The sequence below is a fragment of the Cebus imitator genome, unplaced genomic scaffold (genome assembly GCF_001604975.1).
Source record: "Cebus imitator isolate Cc_AM_T3 unplaced genomic scaffold, Cebus_imitator-1.0 Scaffold1, whole genome shotgun sequence".
NCBI lineage: Eukaryota > Metazoa > Chordata > Mammalia > Primates > Cebidae > Cebus > Cebus imitator.
The window spans coordinates 14,975,105-14,996,145 of record NW_016107316.1 but is presented as its reverse complement, the minus strand read 5'-3'; the positions used below and the strand labels follow the sequence as shown (position 1 = coordinate 14,996,145).

Here is a 21,041-nt window from a genome sequence, read left to right as displayed (position 1 = left end):
CCATTGCACTCCAGCCTGGGTAACAGGAGCAAAACTCTGTCTCAAGAATAAAAATAAAATAAAATAAAATAAAATAAAATAAAATAAATGGCTTAGCTAAGCCCCAGTACCAGTTTATCACATGCCTGTGGTAAAAATCCCACTGAGGAAGAGGGCGAGGGGACCTACTGCATTTTCCTCCCTTCCCCCAGACATTCAGTGTGAGAGGAGAGAGCTGGCTATGCTCAGGCCTGATGCCTTTCATATTTCCAGGTGAGCTGAGCAGGGACCTACCTTGCGCCACCCGTCTCTGGCAAGCTCAGGATTCGTCCCCAGGATGCGAAAACCTCGATGGCCACCAACACTTAGCAAAGTGTGAGCATCACCAGGAAGCCAGACAGTCTAGAAAGAGAGGGAAAAAGAGTGGGGTAGGGGTGGGGAAAAGGTATCATTTTTTCTTTTTCTTTTTGTTGGCAAAAGGATCTCGTCTGAATTCCAGCATCCTGGATGGTCCCCACACTAACTGGATGCTAGTCCCCGCCTCAGATGTCCCAGAGGCTGAGCTGCATACTGTGGATTATCTCACACGGGCTGTGTACAAACTGCCAGCGCACGCAGATTACGGGGCAAAGTGGGTAGTAGGGTATTCCTAGCGGCAGACGTGAGGCGGCCCTCCCCGCTCCTCCCCGCTCCTCCCAGCACGCACAGCCCTAATCCCCACCATCGAGCCACTGACACTGAGTAAGAGAGAGAACAATGGCATTGTCTTCTATCTAATCCGAACTAAGAAACTCCAGCAACGGGGAAAAATAAAAAATTTAAATCTTTAATCTAATACTGAAAAGGACACAAACTCTAGAACTACAAAAACAAATCATTACTGTTTTCACACAATGGGTAAGAAGACCTTGAGGGGGCAAAGAATAGGTTCCCCGGGGAGAATTTTTTTTTTTTTAATTTATAGATTTAATACCTAGGAGGAAGAGTCTATCTATTACGGGGAGGCAGGGCTACTCTTGGTTCCTTCTTTTAAATGTAATCTATGAGAAAGCCATCTTTACGACGGGAAATGGCATCCCCCACTGCAAAACGCACGACTGTCATTACCTGGGAATCAATATATTTTTTTTAACTGAATATATCATTATCAATTGATTTTCCTTTTTCCTCTTAGCACTCTAGAGTCCCGGGTAGCAGGAGAAAGCTTTAATGCGATATGAAGGATTTGGACAGGTAAATAAGTTATTGTAAACTCATTCTGCCTTATGGCCAGCTTCCCTCTGACGACGCGACGGGTCTTTCTCAGATCCTCTTAACCTGAGCTTTTTCAGTGGCTACTGAAAGAGACACACGTGAGCCATATCAAATAGCCATTTTAAAGCTGAAGGTGGCAAAAATATTACTTTTCCCAAGGATAGAATGTTCCCTTTACGACTGAGAAATAACCTCTACGGGGACGCAAAATAAGCCAAGGTCACCATTTAAGTTTGACACAGAACCAAAGTGGCAAGTACATTTCCTCTACCAGGCCTGTGTGCAGGACGAGGAGAAATTGATCCCTTTGACCACAAGGTATTGGCAATACTGGTGATCGATGTCATTCTGGGAAAGATCCTTGGCAGGTAAGTGCTGGTGAAGAGAGAGGTCTAGGAGATAGGGGTCAAACCATTTTTAGGTGCCTAAGAATCACATCTATTCATTCATTCATTCATTTAATAAATACTGATTCCCTGTGCGTGTCAGGCAGTATGTTCAAGGCACTGTGAATATGTGGGCATCAAAATAGAAAAATATTCCTGCCCTCAAGAAGTGCATATTCTAGAGGGTGGAAACATAGAATATACACTTAAAAAGCGGTGAAAATTGTATCATATTTTGGGCAGTAGTATGTGCAATTTATTAGAGAAGAAATGGAGCAGGGTAGGGTGCATGTTGTGTGAGTGGCGGGGGGCATGGTGCAGTTTAAATAGGGTGGGCAGTGCCAATCTTGTGAGTGGAGGACATTTGAGCACATACTTCAAGGAGATGAGGAGTGGGTCCTGTGGGCATCCCGCCCTAAGTGTTCTAGGCAGAGGGAAGAGCCAGTGTGAACATGGCTGGTATGTTCCAGGACCAGCAAGGAAGCCACTGTGGCTGGCAGAGGGAGGTTCTAGTAAGAGGTGAGGCCAGAGAGGTGGGCACCCTGACTGTGTAGGACCCTGTAGGCCACTGTGAAGTCTACTAACTTGAGAGCCCAAAGATCCCAGCCACTATCTTTAGAAGGGGCTCCCAATTTCTTGAGCCAAAACCCTCCGAGCTCACGTCGGGTTAATTCACTTCCTTTCCAGGCCATGCCAAATGAATATGGAATGGGCTAGACTGGAGCCTGGAGGGACAGTGGTGGGAAGGAAGTGCAGGCTGTCTAAGCCTGTCCTGATGACAGTGGCCTTGCCCTTCCTTCTCTGTGGTCCCTACCTCTAGGGGAGACAGTTCTGAAATGGTTCTGAACAAAAATAAACCAGAGGCACAGCTGAGTTCTCTGGGACTTTTCCTTCCTGTGCTGATGAAAAGGTCTAGAGGTGAATGACCCGTTGGCTATTATAGACTGCACTGGGTATCTTCTGTTGGTCGCTCTCGGCCTGCCTTCCACCTTCTCCACCCTGTTCTTTCCACCTCTCCCAGGTGAGCCCTGGGAAGCTCACCCGACCTGCATGGAGAGCATCCCTCGAGTTCTGGAGCCTCTGCACTAGCAGGAGACTGGGGACAGGCTGGGGTTGGCTGCTGGCTCCCTGCTCCCCTCCCTGTCTGTGTCTTCATGAGCAGGCTGTCCCTCAACTGCAGGTCATGGCTCTAGTTGAGGAACAAGAAGCTCTACAAGGCTCTCTCTCTGGATTCCAGTAATAGCTCCCTCCCCTGAACATTACACTCAAAGGCAGTAAGTAATTCCCCTTATCCCATCATCAGCCCAGAGGCACAGCGCTATGATGGTTTCCTTATACTGTGCCTATACATTTGTGGATAGCCCTTTTACTTAATTCTCTTCAAATTGCACATTTGACTATGTCTGTTTCAAGACCCCAAAGGATAAATTCACAGAGAGGGTTAAAAGCAAGACCCTGGAATCAGACACATCTGAATTAGAATTCTAACACTGCTACTTAGTTTTGTGACAGCAGGTAAGTCTTTAACTGCTAGGAGCCTCTGTTTCCCATTCTTAAAGCTCCTCTTCCTCCTCCTCCTCCTCAGCATCACCATCTCAGCAGTGCTATCACCTGCTCAAAGTCCCAGGGCAAGCAGCACCTGCTTCACAACATCTTTGCCCACCCCTCCCAGAAACTCTTCCCTGGAAAGCGTTTCTAACTGTTCTCGGTTCACATCTGGCATCAGTTCATGCCTCAGTGATTTTATTTATTTTCTCACATCTTTCATTTCTTGTTCTTTTCCATCCACCCAACCTCCACCCCTTGCAGTTAGACCCTGGGCTTCCTGAGAATAGACAGTATCTTTTGGAATCTCTGGCCCACAGCACCCACTGCGTGCTGGTGTATAATTGATGCTTGACTCATTATTGTCCTTGGGAGGCCTATAAGCTACATCCATGCATCTAAGCACATTCCACTTTAATGAGATACATGTTATTTAAAAGTTATTTAAAAATACATTACTAAAAACCAATTTTTACTAATACTTTTGTTCCCAAGTTAACATTGTAAAACCTTATGTTTTCAAAGATCATGGCCCAGGAAAATGAATCCCAGGAATAAACCCAGGAAAAACAGGGAGATAGTTATGGTTTTCTGTCTCCAGATAGACAGACTGCTTCAGGGCTTAATTTGTGACACTTTTGGTCAAATTGACCTTTTCCCTTCCACTAATTTCATCAAAGGACAGCTTACAGTCTTAAGGAAAACAAACTGTAAAAGCCAAAGAACAGAGGACTCTAATTTATTTTAAAAATACAGTAGGTAGTCAGTCACCACTTGTGAAAGGGGTCTTATGGCTGTCAGCTTCCAAGGTACTTAAGAGATGCTAATTGACCTTGACAAGGCATCAAGACCAATGTAAAAGCAAGACCCTTGAATGGGCTATTTGTGTTAAATGCTGGGAGAGATTCAAAATGAAGCCAGAGAAAAATTTTGCGATCTAGTTTACCTCTACGTCTGTAAATATAGTTCCCAACATGAACCAAATTGATGGTCAAGAGACTGAAAAACAAGGGCCCCAGGATTTTCACTTTTCTATAAAATACACATTTTTTTTTTTCTTCTTTTGGAAAGAAACTGCCGTAAGAGAGGAGAAACCAATTAGGAAGCCTCCAGTTTGACACAGATCAGAAAGCAGCCCTGCCGGGGTCTTAACCATACTTTCCAATTATGGGTCCAGAACCCAGAAGTTCAACACCCCTCAGCAAACTGGGCAACAAAGAGTCTTTCTTCCTTGGAAAAGAACAGCAAAGGAACCGGAGGCTGTAAACTGTAGGGAAGAAACCAGCTCCCAAGCCCACCCTGCTGTCAGCCCAGGTGTGGGACTCCGCGGCACCTCTGACCCTGGGTGGGAATGTCTGCTCCAGTGTGTCCTTCAAGAGGAACGCTCATTCATATTCTTTTTCTTTTAAGATGAGAGAATAACAGGCCATCTATCCATTAATAATATCAACCATGGGTTCACCAAAGCCTGCAGGCTTCTTGCCAACACAAAAATAAGCACTCTCAAAAGGTTTATCCATCAGGTTCACGACAGTTCACGAGCCGGTGTCCGGAAGGCACTGCTTTTTAAAGGGGAGAGTGAAGATGCAAAGGTGGAGTGAGTCATGGGAGTCCACCCAGCACAACGCAGAGATTTCCTATTCCATTAAGGAGCCGCAGTTGGCCACTGATGAGATCAGCTGGTAGGGATGCGCCTCCTGGCATGCTTTCTTGTAGGCGTGTATTCAAAGACAGTGTCTGCAGAAACCAGGCTGATGACTGAGAGATAACAATGTTTTCACAAGGCTTGAAGTTGACAAAGCCTAGCTCATTCTTATTTTCTCATTTACCTGTTCTAACAAATTTATGATCTGTTACTTTTATAATTACTTTTATAAAAAGCTGATTACTTTTATAATCCTCTTTTTACAGATGAGGAAACAGAGGCTCATGGCAAAAAAAAAAAAAAAGAAAAAAAAAAAAAAAAAAAAAAAAAAAAAAAAAAAGGTTGTCCAAAGTCACACAGCAAGTAATGGAGGGAGCTGAACGGGAACCCCGGATCTTCCGCCTCCCATGCCAGGCTTTTGTTCCTGGGCCTCCACCCGCCTTCACCCCTCTCCTCCTGAATCCCCCCCACCTCCACCAGAGACATCCTTCTGCACTCTCTGGAGTACAGAAACTGTCCAGGCAAAACACTGGAGGCTATCACAAGAAGGGCACACGTGCCACCCAAGGAGGCTTCCTGTTGGGCCAGCACAGCACCAAAGGGGCCCATCTCCTAGTCCCCTTGGCTTGTTTGGGGCAAGGAGAATGGGAAGATAAAACAAGGTGTTTGTAGTCAGACTGCATCCTAAATTATGCCGTGACATGACTCTACCGGAAACCCACCATGAAAGATTTCAGGGGAAAAAATTTTGCAAACTCAGATCCCCTCAAAACAATTTTTTAAAAATACACAGCAGACCCCTCCAAAATGAAATGAACTCAGACTCACGCAACTCAGCCCTGCCACTCAATGCTGGCACACACCCCACCCCCGCCCTCCCTCCACCAGTTAATACAGATTATGGAACCAGAACCGGGATGACCCTTGCTTTTCCACAAGATGAGGAGAAAGAAGCCAAAGGTGCCAACTGGACCTACTAAAGCCTGACTCACCCACAACAGCACTGAAGATGTCAGCAGGGAAGACCCACCTGGCACGTAGTAGATGCTCAGTAAAGAGTAAAGCTCTGTTCAAAGAAGGAAATTGCCTACACGGTTCAACTCATTTTCCATAATTTTTCTTTGAACATCTGGAAGATGTTCACACCATAGGTTCATGATTGGAATATAAACCAGTTTTAAAAAAATCAGACATTGCCTCCAGATTTTGCTCTTATAAACAGGCCTTCATCCTCCCTATAAATTGCAATAATTCCTTCCCAGATGTTGCTTCTCCTTCAGACCCATAAATCTCAGCTTTTCATAAGGATGCTTCACCCCTGCCTGGTGCTGCGGGCTGCGCGGAGCGCTCCTGCATCTTCTCTCCCTCATTAGATGCCACACAAACCTCGAGAGGCAGGGCAGGTGCCCACGTCCCTGATTCCCTGACGGGCAGGCCAGCTGCTGGCTCTCCCAAGTTGGACTGCGGCAGGTGCGTATGTTGAGTGACGTACAGTCGCCTTTCTCCAGCACCCTCCAGGTCGCCATGTGGGGTGGGGCGTCAGAGACTCACAGCGCCCACTCCCATCTACGGAGGCTCCACTCCCGCCGCCTTGGTGCCTTCAGGGGCACTGCCCCTTTAAAAGTCTGACTCCAGTGTGGACACAGCTCTCCTCGATTCTCCCTGACACTCCTGGGAACAGGCTATAACATTTAAACAAGACTTGACTGGAGTCTTGGGGAGTCAAACAAAACAACAGGCAAGGAAGTAGGCGCGGGCTATGCAAAGAAAGCTACACGCAGCCAGACCACTCGGCTCCCAGTCGGATTTCCAGGAGAGCCCCGGAGTCCTGGTCAGGCCCATCCAAGACCAGGGGGCGACATCACCTCAGCATCCACCAGACAGGAACTCACACCCAGGCAGGAGTCCCCCTCAAGTCTGAACCCCACAAGCAGAGCCCAGAGAGAGTAGGGCTTCCCTGTTCCCTTCTGCCTTCCCTGTTCCAGGTTCTCGTCTGAGGTCTGTCTCTTCCCTGGTGATCAGCCCTATGCTTGCCCAGTTCTTCAGGGGAGGCTGTGACCTGCACCCCAAGCACTTGGGTAGTCAGCCACATCAGGAAACACCACAAGCCCTCTAGCCAGATCAAAGCTGTCTGTGTTGGGGCTGGAGACGGCTGTGGGGACAGGAGAGGCAGACACCACACGAGTTCACTCCTAGGCTCTGGAACGACCCAGTCTGGTCCACAGGTGCAGCTGTTGATGCTGGGCGGGTGGGGTGGGGGTCCTCTTGAAGCCCCCACCCGTTTAGGGCGTGGCCTTTTGATAGCTTTAAAAGAGGAGCCATGGGAACAGAATGGCTTCACAGTTTAAAACAAGGTGGGTAGGCCTGGCACAGCGGCTCATGCCTGTAATCCCAGCACTTTGGGAGGCCAAGGCAGATGGATCATGAGGTCAGGCATTTGAGACCAGCCTGGCCAACGTAGTGAAACCCCATCTCTACTAAAAACACAAAAATTAGCTGGGCAAGGTGGTGGGCACCTGTAATCCCAGCTATTCAGGAGGCTGAGGCAGGAGAATCGCTTGAACCTTGGAGGCGGAGGTTGCACTGAGCCGAGATTGCGTGACTGCACTCCACCCTGGGCGACAGTACGAGACTCTGTCTCAAAACAAAAAACAAATAAACAACAAAAAACAAGGTGGGCTATTAGACTTTGTGAACTGGTGGTCCCTCACAGAGATGCAGAGGGTCTTCTCCCTATTCCGAACCCTGCAGCCTTGCGCGTGGTCTGCACTGCACCCCCTGAGCTTCGTTTTGGGTGTCCATCCTAGCCTCAGAGGCACCAGTTCAGAGGTTGGCTCGGCCTGTGCAGTGCTCAGGAGCATGGAAGATTGATAATCTGAGGGAGCTGGGTCTAAATCTCAGCTTTGCCATTTGATGGCCGTGACCACATCTGCCCACCCTCCACTCCCACTCCCCGCCTCAAGCTCATCTGTACGACAGGGATGATATCATGGAACATCCATGGTGGTTCTGAGAATTTAATGTTCTACCCTAAGAAAGAAACAACATAGTCCGTGGTACCTATACATGGTGGCTATAACTGTTACAATGACCAAGCCTGCTGTTTGAAGGACAAAAAACACCTACAGTGCCATGGGGATGGTTGGGAGTCACAGTAGATGGTGCCATGGGGATGGTTGGGAGTCACAGTAGATGGTGCCATGGGGATGGTTGGGAGTCACAGTAGATGGTGCCATGGGGATGGTTGGGAGTCACAGTAGATGGAGCCTTCTCTTCTACCACCTGCCGAAGAAGTGGGCAGGAAGGGCACAAATGAAGAGGGGTCTTCCTCGGAAGGCGGTGGAACCAATAGGCTGACCGCACGTGCAGGAGTCTGGGCTGGTTTCACGTGGGTCGGCGACCACTCCCTGCTCCCTCCAGCTATCTCCCTGAATTTCAGCCTTCCCAGTGCTCCTGCTCCCAGCCCACCTGCAGCCAGCAATTGGTAAACCAAAATCCAGGACTTAGGTCAGATGCTGCTGTAGCTTCTGTTTCGTTATTCTGCCTTTCCTTTGAGCCCAAGCCTACAGAGCCAGCTGCCGAAAACCCCTTCCCCAACACAAGTGGGTCTTAAAAGGCATTGCTTCCTCACTCAGTAAAAAAAAGCTATTTTTATTTGAATAGATCTGAAGCTGTTTTCCACACTCTCAGAATAAAAAAAATTTTGTGAAAGAAAGGCTTTGGAGATTACAGGACTTTTTACCCAAATATGATGAGTTATCCATTTAAAAATAAACTACAGACAGGCACGTTTCTCCATACCCAGGCAGAAAGAAGCCATTACCAGGAATTTCTGTAAGTACTCTGCTTTTCTTGGCCAATGTAGAAAGTGCCTGGGAACTGGAAATAGAATGGGAAGCTAATTCTGTTTTCCTGGTCTCCACCAATGTGTGTAGGTAAGTAAGTGGCTCGATCACACCATGGCTCTGTGATCCATCTGAAGAAACACGTGGGATGGCTCACCACCGACTGCTCTTCCGCAAACGAGGCCAGCAACCGAGCAGCAGTTCAGCTCGGAGGTACCAATCATGGAGCCACAGCCTGGTACAGATTGAAGTCCAGATACAGGCAGGGTCGCCAAAGGCAGGAGAGGGTGAGTGACAAGCTCAGGTCCCACAGCCAGTCAGTGGGAGAGCTGGGATGAGACCCGGGGCTTCCTAACTCTCTGGCCACTGTCCTTTCTTTCATCCAAGACCTTTCTACAATGTAACTGTCACTGAAGAGCTTCCAGGAAAGTCCCCTAGGAAGGTCAGATAACTTATCCCAACTCAGTCTTCCTTCCTGCAGAAAGTCCCGGTCCCCTTCCCTCCCTGGTGAGCATTAAATCAAATATTCCTTGCCGTGTTATTTTTCAAGCTTGATGTTTCTAAATCCAAAAACATCTATAAATAATACATATTCATTTATATGTATACTTAAAAGATAAAGAAAAAAAAAGAAAACCATAACAAAGATACCTGTAGATTCGTATGAATACTAATGGCCTACTTTAACACAGTGGAAAAACCGCTAATGAACACAGGTAACTGCAGGTACAAATTTCCCTCCACTCCATCTCGGGCCCATACACAGCAGGGGAGAGCCTCCTTTCTGAACCTACACCACTCACTGCTTCTCTCCCACGGTCACATTTAGCCATCTGCTGCTTCTTTTATATGTGGGACTGTGTATTTTTTTCCTCTTCAGTTTTATATGAAACATTTAGCAATGAACTAGCAAATAAAAATACTACATATCATCTAGAATTCATATAAAATTGTACTTGGCTTTAACGCGTCTAAAGGTTGATAAAAAGAAACACATAGATGCTTCTTAAAGGCTTATTTATATTTTATTACACATTACACACATTGCACTCCATTGAGAAAATTTAGAAGCGGATGTGGTTCTCTCTGTCACGAGCCCGCACGGCGAAGCTTACCACATCTACAGAACATTTTTCCTTTGGAACACAATGCACTCGTCTTGCAATTACCCGAGCGGACGGAAACGGCGCAAGTAATCCATCAGCATTCGTATTAGTCTTCGGAAGGAGGCGTTTCTTGATTTTTTTTTTTTTTTTTTTTTTTTTTTTTTTTTTTTTTTTTTTTTTTTTTTTGCCTTAAAGAGTATACTCTTGGCATTATCTGGCCACCCATCCTCTACCCTGCTCAGTGCCTCCTGCCTGCACTCGCTGAGGACCAGCGGGGAGGGGAGCACCATCACCTCTGAGACCCACGTGCAAGTCAGCGGGAAGGTGGCAGAGTTGGTACCTGCCCCATCACATACCCACATGCAGAAATAGAGGATGGACAGGCTGCCAATGGTGCAGGCTAAGTGAACTAAGCTAGCGGCACTGACAATGGCCGGAGGAGGAGAGGTTCTGGGCCAGGGGGACTAGGGGGATGTCACTGCAGGGCTTAAGTGAGGTCCTAGAAGAAGGTGGTGTCTGAAAGACCAACGTGAAGAGATTCAGAGGGGCAAATGTCTGCGTTTGGGTTCCTAAAGTGGATCCTGAAACAAGGATTTCGACAGAAGTGGGTTCTTTGGGAGCTGATCCAAGGAAGCACTGTGAGGGAGTAGGTGAGACAGGCCAGGAGAAAAGCCAACTGAGAAAGCTTCCACCATGGGGTCACCGCCGGGGGCAGCTGGGGTTCCGTCCTGCCGGGAACCCTCTGAGAGACGTGCAGAGTGCACTGGAATTGCCTCACAACGAGGCGAGGAAGCTGGGGTATTTATGCATTGCCTCCCACCTCTCACTGGTGGAGGGCTGCTTCTGCAGTATGAGTGCCCCGGCACCTCCTGCCTGCCTGCTAGGCACCCTCATACAGAGAGGCAGGAGGTGAGAGGCGTGAGCAGGTGACGCCCTGGCTGGGAGACGGGTGTCGCACCAACAGTCTCACTCTAGCAGGAAGCCAGGGCTCCCATCAGCACCTGAACGCTGCCAGGACTAGTTTCGGCACCTGCCTGGGGCTTTGTTCTCTGGGATCCAACCCTTCTGAATGAGAGGGGGCCACACTCTGCCTGCCACATACGAGACCATGAGTTTGCTCATCCCCACAGTAGATGCCGTGTCAAATGTGTTCGTAATGGGATCATCTACAATCTGTCGGCCGTGCAGCAACCATGTATGAAAAATAACATTGAGAAGCAAATTAAGTGATCTGTCTGCAAGCAGCCTGTTTAGATGAGGAAGGGCTGCTGTTGACGAATCTATTAAAATTATACATAAATTATCTAAGAGCACATAGATGCATGCTCAGAATGAGGGCATTGATTATGGGCATTTTAAAAACAGCCTGGATTAAATCATCTTGTCTCACTTGAATGGAGTAATAATAATTAAGAGAAGAGGTGGGAAAACTAAATTATACCCATCAACTTTCTGACTATAAGAAACATTCAGACTTTTCATGTTTCAGAATGACGATGCCTTAAAACACAAAGACTTCTGGGTGCTGCCAAGAACCCTCCGCAAACTGGGTTATAGGAAAGGAGGATCCAGAGAGGTCCCTGGATGCCCTCAAAAAGACGAAGCGGAAAGTGGGGAGGCCATGTGTGCTTCTCTTGTCAAGCAGAACCTGGATGAAGATCTGAGGCTACTGTTCTGTTTGGACAGTGGTTCCAGAAAGCTTAGGCAGGGGAGTGGGGAAGGGAGGCAGGGAAGGAAGCCAACACAGATTGCTCCAAATGAGCGGGCAAGTGAAGCCAATCTCACCCACTGGGGACCTCTGGGAGACAGAGAGGAGGGGGTCTCTGAATTATCCCACCCGAAGGCAGCTGCGGTGTTTCCCTCCACCTCCCATGTATCATGGGCTGAAGGCTGCTGGCGGGGAATTAATTCCCTGGCCCTTCACATCTGTCCCAAGTGGTCAGCAAAGGCTCCGGGGGCTCCAGGCTTGCAGGGACCCTGGGGAAATGAGCCTCCAACAAGTGCAAACACACTGTGCTGGAAACTCATAACCTCTGATTACTTGGATGGAATTCAATTTGCCACTTTCAAAAGTCTAACAAAAACAGACTACCCTCCACCCCCATGTAATCACTGAATAATATTATAATCATTTTGCATGGAAATTGCATTATTTCCCTGATGGAAGCATAGGCTTTGAACCTCTCAGGGCTTCACCCGCTACATTACTTTTCAAAGTATGAAGTAGCAGGTTCCAATTATCTGAAAAAAATTTAAAACAGTAACAGCACAATACATAGTGTGATCCAGATGGAGAGAATACACATTTTCCAGGACAGGCACCTTGATTAGTGACTGTGATTGTTAAACACATTTCAGGTAATATAATGATAATGGACATTAATAGTGGCAATAGTGCTGAAGTGCTGAAATATAATCATTTCTGATTATATTACTATTTCTTTTTGTGAAGCACGCTGCATATTTCCAAACGACTCTATGCTCATTAAACTACACAAAAGCCCAGCAGCAGATTGGCAGAAAGGTGGTCAGAAGGGGCTTATGGTTCCTTCTGCTTGGAAAGTGGTGAAGGATGTTGGTCAGAGTTCCTGGGGGGTCCAAAGGCTCAGAAGAAGACGAGGTCTTCTGTCTTCTGGCTCCACTGGAGACCTCTGCCTGCGTTTACAGACATAGGCTACCAAACAGCCATTACAGAAATGCTCATAAGTGCAATATAACAAGTGAGAGGTTTTAAGTAAGAATTTTGTACAGTAAATTTTTTTTTTTAATCTATGCCATCTTTTCCCTCCTCCACCAGTCAAAGCCACGAGGGACACTAGAAGGTCTATCCAACTACCCCTACATTTATATATTGATATATCCAATATATCAACGGATAGATTCTGTATCAGAAGAGGACTCTAATTAATTTAATTAACACAGATGTAGTAATTGTTCTTGAGGTTACAACTTCAACATTTTAGTGTCTGTACATTATTATAAACAGGCTGTTAAAAGTCACTTTAACAAGCAAATGGTGTATTACTGCAAGAGATTGTAAATATTTACCTATAAACCAAATGAAAAACAAAAGCCAAAAACACCTGCTTCAACTTCCGCGAACTGAGGCCTGTGGCTTGGGATAGAATTCACAGGGAAGGTCTAATCCTCAGATTCAAAAATTGCCATCTCTCAAAAGCTGGGATGGAAGTAAAGATCATGACGTTCTAAAAAATTGTCAGAGGACTCAAAAAGTCGCTCTAGTGATAAAAAACTACACTGAAAAAAACCACACATGGGAGGCAAAGCTGCCCAGAACAAGTTTGAATAATTCCTCATGAAATATAAGTGGAAATATTTCTAAATTAAACTTTAAAAATTTTTTTTTATTTTTTAATCAAAGATGGGATCTTGCTATGTTGCCCAGGCTAGCTTTGAGCTCCTGGGCTCAAGCAATCCTCCCACCTTGGCCTCCCAAACTACAAGGATTACAGGTGTGAGCCACCATGCCCAGCTAGCATTTTACAGTTTATAATTTTAGACACTTGAAACTAAAATAATTAAACACTGTAAGTACACTTTTTTGTTGCATCTATGTTCCAAAATAATTAATATATTCGGGTTGGCTAAAAAGTTTTTGGAAACCTTTTCTTTGGGAAAGCGGGGAACTGCCTTAGGTTTGGGCATAAAATTAACTTTCTTAGTACTGTTGGGCAGTCTTCATCCTGTCAAAGGCCTAATTTAATCCACCAGTCAAAGCCGCTAGGGACACTAGAAGGCCTTTAGTCCAACTACCCCTACATATTACAGATAGGACAATGGAGGCCCACAGAACTCTCTGTCCTACCACGGAATCATCATAGGAAGAAACCTAGAAATCAGAGCCGGCTTCTCCTATAGACTCCCTAGTGACAGAGGCCACAGCCTGGGGCTCTTTCTGTCAGCTGGGGATAATTTGGGGCTGTGAACTCACAGGTGATAAGCCAGCCTCAAGGAACCCACCTGGAGTATGCTATGCCAGCCACCCAGTATAGCACAGAGCCTGTCTCCTTTCCAGGAGGGAGCTCCCTCTGGATCACAGACCAGGTAGCATTTCCTATGCTGTGCCAGAACTCTGCCACTGTTTTAAAAAAGAGAGAGACACATGTATTGAAAAGCCTACATAAATATGAAAATGTGTCTGGGCTCTTCTTTCCAAATGGGAGGAGCGCTGCCGAAATTTGCCAGGTGGGAGTCATCCTTGAGTCCCACCTGTCAGTCACCTGCCTCTCTAAGCAGCTGAGATCCAGACAAAAATCTCTTCTCCTCTCATGGGTAGAAGGAACACAGGTGCAGCCCTTTCTATTAGGTTCGTGCAAATGTAATTGTGTTGTCATCAAAATGGCAAAAACTGCAATTAGGTTCGCATGGAACTAATACCTGGGAGCCTCAGTTTCCTACTCCCTAGGGGGTGTCAGTCCTGGGCAAGGAGGGGGTGTCACTTCTCATTAGGGCATCCTAACGCAGAGTGGGGAGCCACTGTCATTAAAAACCCTGAGAAGCAGGATCTTCACTGGCTAATGATGCAGCTTTGAGCACTGAGACCTACTTTACATTTTATTAGGCAAAGCCATCTATTTCCCCCCTGCCCAGCAAAGATAAAGATGAGGTACATTAGATAGTGAGATGGGGTATCTGACAGAGAAGGCAGAGCAAGTCATACAAGGTAGAGGGGTCACGTGAGGATACCAGGTCCACTTAAAAGGCTTAGGCAGCAAAAAGCGAATCTGACTTCCCATCGGCACACTTCACTCAAGTGTTTCTCTGTTGATGGGGCATTTCAGCCAGAGCCTCAAAAATTAACAGCTACGTGAGAACTCCTAATCAAGAAGTAAAGTGGGTACCTCAAGGCCGTACTCTTTAAGGCTAGAGGCATAGAATTCTTGAGCAGCTGCAAAAGTGCTGAAACATGTGAATTATGAATTGAGATCCTGTGGCTGCTCAAATCTCATCCCAGAGCTCGGACCCGAAGCGGGAGACAGACAGAACCCCAGGCCAGCTCGTGTTTGTTCATGGGCCCATTCTGGGAGCCACGTCCTGGCCCTGCAGTTACTACTCATGTGATGTCAAGCAGCCTCCCCGACCCCTCTGCCTCCGTCTCTTCAGCTGTGAGATGGGGATAACAAGAGTCTTTTCTCCACTGGGTTGCTGGAAGATTCAACAGGAGAATACAATAAAGTACTCAAAAAAAAGTGCCTGGGTAGGGCACAGTGGCTCATGCCTGCAATCCCAGCACTTTGGGAGGCTGAGGGGGGTGGATCATGAGGTCAGGAGATCTAGACCATCCTGACCAACATGGAGAAACCCTGTCTCTACTAAAAATACAAAGAATTAGCCAGGCGTGGTGGCAAGTGCCTATAGTCCCAGCTACTCAGGAGGCTGAGGCAGGGGAATCACTTGGACCCGGAAGGCAGAGGTTACAGTGAGCCAAGATCCAGCCACTGCACCCCAGCCTGGGTGACAGAACAAGACTCTGTCTCAAAAAAAAAAAAAAAAAAAGTGATTATTGTTTGATCTTGTCGGCCACCGGGATGATCTTCCTAAGACACCAACCCAGTTTTCTCTTATTTGAAATCCTTTAGTGGCTTCTCTTTGCAGAAACAAAATCCAAGATGCTTGGCACAGTATCTATGGCCACAGTTAGGCTGCAAACTTCCGCTCTTACCAGCCATGGTGCCTCCACCTGGAACTGCTGGGAGCTCCAGAGTTTGCACCATGCTCCCGCAGGGCTCCATGCCTTTCCACACCTGTGGCCTCCACCTGTCTTGTCTGTCCCTCATCTTCTGCTTGGCCAGCTCCACTGTGTGTCCAAGTGCCCATCCTCTGAGCCCCGGGAGTTACCACATGCACATATTAATCAAGCCTTTTTCACCCCATTCTTGTTTGGGGCCAGATTAATTCTTTGTGATGGGTGTCTGGTGCACTGCAGGCTGTTTGGCAGCATTTCTAGCCTCCACCCACTAGGTGCCAGTAGCATCCCTTCTCCCCTAAATCATGACAAAAATATCTCCAGACTTTGTCCCCTGTCCCCTAGAATGGGGAAGGGAACAAAATCATCCCTGGTTGAGAACCACTGCGCTAGAAAAAACTAAAAGCTCCGTGAACACACAGCCTATAACTTATTCATGTCTCTATCACTGGGACCTGGTCCAGTACTTGGCAAATAATATATGCTCAATAAATGACTGTTGACAAGAAAAGAAGGAAATGAAATAAAATGAATTTAGTGCTTATAATAAATATCCTACTCAAGGTTGAGACAGGGATGTTGGATCAAGTAATGAATAAATGAATGAGATACAGAATTTGCTATCTGAATAAATACAGGTATGTTGAATAAATACCTCTCATCATTTCAACATTTTAAAGTAAAATTTCGACTCCAGGATATCCTTCCAACCTCTCCACTACCTGTCCTGCTTAGCTCCTCTGCTTCATACTGAAACTTCTGGAAAGGCTGCCTAGGCATCCTGTCTACCTCCTCACCTCCCATTCAACCCCCAGCCCATCACTCCATCTAAAGTTCTCTTGCTAAGGTCACCAGTGACCTCCATGGTACTAAATCCAGTGGGCGGTTTCCACTTCTTATTTTGTTTGCTATCCCAGAGGTTTTAAACCCTGGTGGCCATTCCTTGAAAGCAGGGATGAAAATCGAGGTTTATGACAACTGATGTGACATGGGCACTAACCAACCTCAGTGCCTGCACTGAGCAGTCAGGGTGGTCACCGGGCATCCGTGGCCAGTCCACTGCGCCTGTGCAGGCTGAATGCAAGCCTTGCTTGGAACGCTTGCTTCCCTTTGCTTCCACGGCACAACAGTCTCCTGTTTTTTCTCCTACTTCGTTGGCTATTTCTCCATTGTGCAGAATCACCCTTTCCTCCCTGGCTATTACACATCAGAGCTGCTGGAGGATGTCTTGCCAGGCCCTCTTCTCTTTTTTTCCTCTATTCTCTTCTTCCCTTGGATGATCTAATCCATGCTCCAAGCTTCAATCACTCTCCATATGCTGATAACTCTCCAAAACATATTCTCTGCAGTCCCACCTTTCCTCTGAGCTAAGGATCTGTACATCTCACCTACTTATCTGACACCGTTAATGTGATGTTTCAAAGGCAACTAAGACCTATCATGGCGCTTCCTCTCACCCAAACAAATCAAAGAACTCTGGGTTTTCCCAGTGCTTCCTGTCTCAGAATACAGCACACCAACCCATCTTACATCTAGATGGAATCATCTAATCAGGTACAACCCTGACACCGAGGAGCCATCCTGCAGGCTTTCCCCTCCACACCCAGCCCATTCTGACCCCCGACATACCTCTGCTTCTCTTCACCTCCACCGCCGCTGTCCTCTCTTGCAACAGTCTTTTCAGTTGGTCCTCCTGAATCTTGCTTGCTCTTCCCCAATCTGTTTTCATGCTGCAGCAAAGCGCAAATCTGATCCTGTTTCTCCTTTGCTTTGGCCTTCCCCGTTAGACTCAAAGACTGGAGGCACCGCATGGCTCCAGGACCATGCACGCTCCAGCTGCCCGTCATCTGCTGCCTCATCTCACCCGTCCCCGTTCTCCTCTCCGCTATGACCACTGGCCTTCCCTCAGTTCCTGGGACGTTGCACTTGGACTGCAGGGCCTTTCCACGTGCTGGTTCCTCGCTCTTTACCTGGTTCACGCCGATTCAGATGCCAACAAAAGCAGCAACCCTTGACGGAAGCCTTTCTTGACTTGAGATTGCCACATGCCACCCTGGTTGTGCGGCTATGAAAAGACCTGTTCATAATTATAATTTACGTTTGTGATTACATCATTAATTTCCTGTCTTCCTTGCCTGGAGCATAAGCTCTATGTAGATGGAGGATGTCCACTTCTGATTACCTCTGTACACAGTTCAGGGGCCAGCACACAACAGCCTATGGGCCAAATGCAGCTGGTTTTGTCAATAGAGTCTTTCTGGAACAAAGCTACACACCCATGTGTTTATGTATTGTCTATAGCTGCTTTTGTTCTACAAGAGTTGAGTAGTTGCAACGGAGACAAAATGGCCCTCAAAGCCTAAAATACTTACTTTATAGAAACAGTCTGCTAGCCCAGCTCCAGTGGGAGCACCAGTGCCTTGCGGAAAGCAGGCATTCAATACGAATGTGTTAAATTAATGAGCAAGTGGGCAAGCTGAATAAACGAGCTTCCAGTAGATCCCTGGTGTCTGCCGAGTGAGTGACTCAAACAGGTCCTCTCTGGGGCAACGCTGGCCACCTGCCGATGTGCACTGGTGCCTATGGGACTGTTACTGGCATGCTGACGTAGGAGCGGGCATCCTTACATTTTCTTTAGAGTCCCAGTTAACAGGTTTTGCCTGACAAGGAGGGGACCTTTCATCTGACTGTGGAGACCTTGTTCCTGGTGCTTCAGAGCCTGGGAATTTATTGTGGGCCATCCAGCACCAGCGGGACCCTGTCACAATCCTTGTGACAGCCCTAAAAGCAGAGCAGGGAATTCTAACGGGAACCCCCACCTCGGGGAACACAAGGTGAGGGGTTGAGGGGTGATCCATGGGTCCAAAGACGCAGCATGCACACCGCAGGAGTCCTGGGGGGAAGGGGCCCCGAACCAGGCCAAAACCCTTTAATGGGACAGAATCAAAGGAGAGGAAGACGAAGGAAAGAATTAAGAACACCTGGCTGTCTCTTCTCCAGGTCCCCACAGCTCAAAGCCACCATTTCGCACAGGAAAGGCCTGGCTTAGTCATTCCAGACCCCAAAGACCTGGCCTCTCTGGGCTCAGAGCCCATGTGAGTTCAGCATTGGTCAAACATCATCCTACGCTGGTCACTGTGCATGTGAGGGTTACTTTGCACTCACTCAGGGCAGGGATTGCTTTAACCTCCTCCTGTTCCTGTCCCCAGATGCCTCTAGCTCCAAACCCCGGGGCTGGGAAGGCACAGAGCCTGGCACAAGGAAGGGTCTCAGCAGATGCCTGGGTATGGGCCTTGGAAGGCCTTGGCCTCTGCGGCCTCTGGCCCTGACACCTGAGATGCCGTCACCCTGCTCCCTTCCACCTAGCCAGGCCTGCTTCCGCGGTGGCCTGTGTGACCTGGAGCAAACCTACCACCTGTCTTCTCCCTCTGCCTGGCTGTCTCAGCAGGTCCCCATCAGCAGACTTCCAACCAGCCTGGGTGCACAAGGGAGGCAGCATCTACCGCCGGCCCTGTGGGTGACCAGACCCCATGAGGGCTGCCATCCTGGGAACATCACAAAGTGCAGACACAGCTACCCCCTCTTTTTTTTGGTGGGGGGAAGACTCCAGAATCCTAATACTCATAAATAAGTTGTCAAAAATTCCTACAGCAGTGATAATGCTGCATCCAGGCTGGAGCGTGCAATGTGGCAGGAACAGAAAACGCAATGCGAGCATTTACACCCAAGCGCAAGTAGCCAGAACCCCGCAGAGCTGGCGCGGGAGAATGTTTCCGGCTCCTCACTCGTGGGTGCTAGACGCACGCATCACGTGGCCTTACTAGAGAAGGTGCAGATTTAGTTCTCGGATATTTTGTGAAGATCCACGGAAAAGAGAATGAACACTCCTGAGCACAGCCCAAATCAAGGCTCCAAGGATTCTAGAACGAATTCTTCCACCTGCATTTTCCTGGGTTCCCGGCACAGCTCTGCAAGCACTCAGCTGCTATGGGGAGCCTGCTGGGGGTTCTGTGGAGGTGGCTGCTCCTCCCACTGCTGTCACTGCCCCACTGCACCAAGGGCCCAGGGCCAGTAGTCTTCTCTGCCTTGGGCCCCTCCAGCGACAAAAATGAGGAGGATGCTGGCTCCTCTCATCAAACAGCAATCTGCTTGGAAGAAAAATCCTTTGCAACAGGCTTGGTGGTTGCATTAATTTGTTAGGGCTGCCATAACAAAATGCCACAGGCTGGGTGGTTTAAACAATGGGAATTTATTTTCTCACAGTTCTGGAGGCCGGAGTTCCAAGATCAAAGTGTCAGCAGGCTTGGTTTCTTCTGGGACCCCTTCTCCCTGGCTTGCAGGTGCCACCTTCTCACTCACGATATCCTCACATGGTCTTTCCACTTTGCACGCACATTCCTGTGTCCCTCTGTGTGTCTTCTTTTTATAAGGCTTAACCTTAATCACCCCCTTTACAGACCCTATCTCCAAGTATAGTCATATTCTGAGCTACTGGGAGTTAGGACTTCGGCATGTGGATTTTTGGGAGACACAATTCAGTGCATAAGTATAGCTAACAAATGAACCACATGGCAGAATTTACAAAATCAGGAGACTCTACTCAGGAGGCTGAGGCAGGGGAATCGCTTGAACCCGGGAGGTGGAGGTTGCAGTGAGCTGAGATCGCGCCACTGTACTCTAGCCTGGTCGACAGAGTGAGACTCTGTCTCATAAACAAACAAACAAACAAACAAAAAACCCACAACCAAACAAACAAACAAAAAACAAAAAAAATAGGTGACCATCTCTTAGCTGACGCTTCTCTTCACTCAATGGCAAACTTGTCTGCCTGTCCTCAGAGAAAGTTCTTAAGCAGAAAGGTAAATAAAATGCAGAACCCAAAATATCTTACATTAACCGGATTTCCACTTATTTGTTTTTTAACAAAGACCTTCACTCACAACAGACAAATCAATGATGGTAACAATAACAACAGTAATGATCAACCAACCAAACCTGGCAAAACGACTTCAGCTTAACAGAGGTTAAAGCTGAAGAGCATATTTGAACATGAGGTGTCACCCTGAATCATAATACACGGTATTTACAAAATACATTTTTAGGCAACCTTTTTACAGAGCTTAATTAATCAGTCACAGGAGGTCGGGGATTATGGAAGTGGGACACTTTTATGGGTTGGCCAATACTTTGTTATTGATAAGGCAAGAAACTAAAGACAACAGCTGTCCCAGAAGGAGCCAGGCCTGAGAAGAGGGCACATTCTGGAGACATCGAAGGGTGGTCTTATTTAATTCACAATAAATATGTCTTCGGAGGTTACAAATTGATTGCACAGAGGCTGCAGAAAAATAAATGCAAGAAAAATAAATGTGCCCCACCTCCGCCCACTGCTTCTGTTTCTACAATTTGTCAAATTCAGCTCATAGCCCTTAGCCCTCTTTAATGGAAAGGCTCACGGCATTCCATGCCAAGTGCCAAGGGGTAGGCAACCTGGCTGTTTGATCTGCATTCTATACTTGGCACCTGGCATAGGGTCTGGTGGGCAGGAAGCACCGAGAAATATTTGTTGTACAA

The 21,041-nt window shown here is 47.4% G+C and overlaps 1 protein-coding gene across 4 annotated transcripts in view; it reads right to left on the bottom strand.

Moving 5' to 3' along the window:
* The window catches only part of KLHL29 (kelch like family member 29), a 321,245-nt gene that overhangs the window by 235,533 nt on the left and 64,671 nt on the right, over positions 1–21,041 (bottom strand). For 3 of the 4 annotated variants that reach the window (XM_017526630.2, XM_037737661.1, XM_037737651.1), the window contains exon 2: positions 274–381. The exons of the other annotated variant lie outside the window; for it this stretch is intronic. The gene's annotated coding sequence lies outside the window, so the exon portion shown is untranslated. The remainder of the gene's footprint in view (positions 1–273; positions 382–21,041) is intronic. 4 annotated transcript variants of the gene reach the window in all.